The sequence below is a fragment of the Bolinopsis microptera genome, chromosome 8, assembly GCF_026151205.1.
Source record: "Bolinopsis microptera isolate Bmic1 chromosome 8, MBARI_Bmic_1.0, whole genome shotgun sequence".
Taxonomy (NCBI): Eukaryota; Metazoa; Ctenophora; class Tentaculata; order Lobata; family Bolinopsidae; genus Bolinopsis; species Bolinopsis microptera.
This window is the reverse complement of record NC_087079.1, coordinates 3,293,176-3,298,327: the sequence shown is the minus strand read 5'-3', so window position 1 is coordinate 3,298,327 and position 5,152 is coordinate 3,293,176. Positions and strand designations below refer to the sequence as shown.

General features: G+C 36.8%; 1 long non-coding RNA gene across 2 annotated transcripts; it reads left to right on the top strand.

Moving 5' to 3' along the window:
* Window positions 1-457: 457 nt before the first annotated feature.
* LOC134819974 (uncharacterized) lies at window positions 458-5,152 on the top strand. Of its 2 annotated transcripts, XR_010160829.1 has the most exons (7): window positions 458-891; window positions 1,122-1,180; window positions 1,523-1,645; window positions 2,602-2,685; window positions 2,809-2,881; window positions 3,634-3,784; window positions 4,527-5,152. It is a non-coding gene; the product is annotated as an uncharacterized LOC134819974 (long non-coding RNA). The 2 variants fall into 2 exon arrangements; XR_010160830.1 differs by lacking the exon at window positions 1,122-1,180.

The following is a 5,152-nucleotide window of genomic DNA, read 5'->3' as shown; positions in this document are numbered from 1 at the left end:
TGCGCGCAGTGTTGTGACCCCTCTTCGTCGTATTTTACACATATTTGGACGTTGGCAATTTATTCAATTGATAATTTTAAAGTTTTAACATTTTTTATATTAAATTCTTTTTTAATATAGTTCTAAAACGATTAAGCTAGCTTTCTGTGAAAATTTAATGTACTTTCGTAAAATAATTTTGATGTGGCAGCGATTTGAAAAAGAAATTAGTTAAAAATGATACAAAAAAATTGGACATTTTTTGATATTAAAACATGTATAACTTGGGCTGTGTTGACAGTAGAAAAATAATTTGACCCTTGTCCGAAAGGTTTACAAAAGTTTTACGCGCCGCGCATAATTGCCGCGCAATTTCGCGTGTCAAATCCGTCTAAGAGTGAACATAATTGATGAAGGAGCACTTTGAGCTTTACACCTCGTGCGTTCACTGTTCGCGCCTTAATTCCGCCCAGTTCACTTGTCACTGTTGCCTCGCGTTATTCCATCATCCATATTTCTGCTCTTAGTTGCTTTATAATGTGTCAGCAGTAATCAGCCCTGCTGTATTATATATTGTGCTTGATTGTTGATACCTAATTCATTAACTGTTTACGATGGCAGTTTATATGGTGGATGATGATTAATCACTCTACAATCGCCTGTCACGTGACTTCTTCAACCCGTTCTGTAGATGGCCCTAAACAACTATTCGAAACCCGGAAACCATAACCCTCTAATCAGATCCCAACCCTAACGGCCTAACCCTAACCAAACCCTTTACAAAAGCATATACTGAAACACTATAGAGAAATTAGGCTAACTTCCTTATACGGTCATATCACGTGATCGAGACAGTTTTTCGCCAATATCTCGTTAGGGGAGAATTTTAACCTTATGTCATGGGGGTAATAGGTAAGTGCTTAGTAACCTCTTTGCTTTTATTCGAGCCTTTTATTAAATCGAAGTTACAGTTCACGAGGTTGATCCTTTGGGAGATATTAAATCCTGTTTTACTATTATTTATAAATTCTAACGTTTAACTTTAATAATAATAAGTAAGTTTGGACGCGACTAGAAACGAGTTTAATCGACTAAGTTTTTGATTTTGTGTACCTTTTTATCATACAACTTTTTAATTTCAGCAAATTTTAGTTAAAGAGTAAATCAAAGTTAGCAATCATTGAACTCAATAGTTAAAAAGGTGACTGTAAAAATAGAACTAAGATTTCGATACTTTTAAATGAACTTCTAGTTCTAATGATATAATTTTAAATTATTAGATGTTTAAATTTTCCTGATAGCTGGATCATAGTCATGTAGAAATTAGGTTAAACATTGTCATGCAGAAATTAGGTTGAAATAATTTTGTCCATAGAAAACACAGTCACGCCTTACATTATTACAAGCTTTAAAGGGCTCGTGAGTCGTGTTAGTGTTACTATTACTTTGAGCTTGAAAGCAGACAAAACTTTGCTTATTTGTTTGTTTATTATTTTGTTTGTTATTAGAGAAAGAAGACAATATTACCTCTCGATTATTTCAGGAGAAGCTAAAAGCGCTGAAAGACCAAAAAGCATCTTCCGCAGGAGCTGTTGAATCAGCACGCTGAAGAAGTACAGAGACTGGTGAACAAGCTGATAAACTCAGACAGCAGCAAAAACTTCAAGTGAGCTTCGTGACGTCATTGACATTACCGTCGTTGTGACGTCATTTTCGATGTTGATCCGTGATCGAATGAATTTATTTGTATTCTAGAGATTCTATTTTAGCATTTGACAAGTAACAACTTTGGCTCTGTTTACTGTGCTGTAATGCACTGAACGACCGGGATTCCCGGCGCCGGGGGAGGTGTTTATTCCCGGCCCCGGCCAATTTTGAGTTTTTGGCCGGGATCGGAATTATAGATTAAAAAGTCACATAAGAACATAAAAACTACTGTCTTATTTGACCCCCAATTCATACTTACATTTACAACTTATCTTATATTGGTAAGGGATCAATTAGCCGAAGTTAAAATGGAAAGTGCCAGTTTTAATTTAAAGTCTGAAGCACTGAGCGTGAAAAGTGATATTAAAATGGACTCTAAAAGTGCCTGTGTCTTCATACTATGGTGTTCCGCCCCACTTCTATACTACTATAATCGAGCAGGACTTGACAAGCCCACTAAAACAAGTTGTGTAAAAAATACCACCAGTTCACGGCCCAACCACATTGTTTATTTGTACACCCAGTGAATTATTCCTTATATGGCGCGGAACATTCCTGGCCTAACGTGTGTGCCGTGTTTCTCCGCACTATCAGTTGACTACCATTCATGATATGTAGTTGACTGCCTCTGTACTCGCATTTATGTGTTACTTGTTTTTACGTGTTTGATTTAAATTGCTCGTGATTAGACACACGTTCGGTGAAAGGGGAGGGGATAGTTTTCACTTTTCAGACAAGGGAAGGGGCAAGGAAACGTGTGATTACTTGATTATTGATTTTTCACGTTTTAAGTTAATCTCGACACGTGTTCAGTAATTATGTGTTTTATAAATACCCTTATACTGTTTACACTTTTTAAATCCCTTTAAAGCCAACAATATAATCCACGAAACAGACTCCTGGCACTAATTTCAGGATCTAAAATAGGCCCGGGCTTTTTTAAAAGTTACTGACATGACGCTGGTCCTCACTTTTTGGAGTCTACTCCCTCATTTCCAGGTTAGTGCACTATTAGTGGGGAGGAGGTGTATTAACTTTATCAGTCACGTAACCTCATGACACTCCCCATCACGGGTAACTTGTAATGGTAACGTTGTCATGGTAACAGAAATGTGTTTTCAGGCTGAACAGGAAGCTGTACAACAACCGGTCTGACAAGTTACAAGTGGTGGACCTACATCATCTAGATGTACAGGTTCGTTCATTTACTGATTGATAGCTATTTTAATGAACTTATTTGTTTAGATTTATGACGTGTTTCTCAATTGACAATTTTATACCCTCGAGATAATACAAAATTCTATGAAGGATACATTTTTAATGTTCAATTACATAAATGACAAACTTAAGTTGACTAAATCGCTGCCTGTATTTGGATTATTAAAAAAAATCAATTTGGTGTGACCACAGTACCATAAGTCGCACTGAGCATAAAACCTGTGAGCGAATCACCATACTTAAAGAGTGTGTGCCAGCTCATGTCCGTCTTCATAACCTCTTCCCTCCACTGTCCCCATCTTGACTGCATCTCAAGAGAGCCGCATTGAACCTCCCTTTCATGCTCGAGGTTTCTTTTAACTCTCTGAAGGACCTCAGCTTGTTGTTCCCGGGCGTTCATCTTCTTCCACGGTTTCTTCCATTCTCCAAAACCAATACTTGCTCTGCTGTACGGCTGGACCATTCCTCTCACCGCTTCACAGACTAAGTCCCTCTCAGCACAATCTAGTTCCTTGTCTGGTCTCCAAACTCTCCCTGACCTGACTTGCGGTTGAATCGCCCTTATCATGTCATCAAAAAACTGCTGGTAGGACTGATGGACAATAATTAAAACTAAAAGGAGAGAGTGACGTGCCACACCCTCTGAAATCAATGAAATTTGGCGAAACTTTCAGAAATACTAAGTTTGACTCGCATGTGAAGGTCGCTAAACTAAATGTAATATTTCAGGTACAAATTCTACTAGTACGATTCGATGCAGTGGAAGAGGTTGAAGTTGACGTTTAAGCAGTCACCCTGCCGAACAAGAAATCAGTCAGGCAAAGAGGCTAGGTTGACTAGAAACTCAATCACTATATCCGTGAAACTTGCCGGAAGCTATGTGAGTTATTTTACCTCCTTATTTCAAATGACCTCCAAACCAATTACATTGAACTTTGAAGAGGTGAAGAAACCATTAATATTAACTGAATTAAATGCGACTATAAAACCGAAATAGTAATACACTGCTGACTACAAAGAAACATCTTACATGGGGCCAGGCTCATATAAGTGTTCATATGTTAGTGTTCATAGCCGTTGAAAATATGGCGGAATGACAGGCTGAATGTGGCCCAGTAGAAGAAAAAAACATTATAATTCTTTCCGACCATAATAGAAATACAATTAAACTAGAATGAAACAAAGAGTATTAAATTTTTAAATTAGTCGAGTCAACCAAATTTCACAGAGAAGCTGGACATTTATACGACAATTTAAACGCAATGTGTATGCGCCGTGATCAATGGTCACGGCGCATAACCATTGCGCCGTGACCGTTGATCACGGCGCATAACCCGTAAGATGCTGCGCACATTTTTGATTTTAAAATGGCGGGAACACATTTCAACTGCCATTGTTATACGATACATTGAAGTGCATAGTGGAGTGTGTGGTCTGATAGTAGACAGAGGATTTATTTGAAACATTCCCGGTGCCTTCAACTGTTCTTTGCACTGACTATTTGATTGCTTAAACGAATAGGCGAGCCTTCAAAAACATTAGTTTCAATGTTTTCATAGTTTTATGATGGAAATATGATTTTTCCATTTACTTAACTGATAATACCCCCAATATCTTTTCAGGTGTGGAGGTCGGACCGAAACTGTAATCAGACACTAAACATTAACGAGGACCAATTATTTTACTCCTTTAATGATGAATAAAGATCGCTGATTGCTTTTACTAATATATAGTGTTAAAATGAAAGAGAAACTGTTGAGACGAAAGAGAAAAACGCACTCATTTATTTATAGTTTTATGTCTTAACAATGTTATTCGAAAGCTAATTTTAAAAGCTGGCTCTGAATCCTTGCTAAATGATTTGGGAAGGTGTAAGGACTAGATATGCCTTTAGACATCATTTTCAGTGGATTTTATGAAGTTTATGATTAGGGTATATTTTGTGACTGAAATAAGCGCAAGACCTTCGACGTTTCTATTCCTACTGTTTTTTTAATTTAGCAAATATACAAAAAAAAATTATACTGTCGTAAAGATAAAATGTTTAGTTATCGGATAGATACTTTAAAATTAAGTATTAAAATAACCGAGCTAAGATATTCAATGTTAAACTCAAAAATGTTCACGCGTTTATGAAGAAATATCTAATTCTGCGCGTAGTTTTTTGGTCACAACTATGGCAAATTTTTACCAATTTTGTTCATAATTTCAAAATGTTATTTAGTAGACAAATTACTTTCGGACTAAA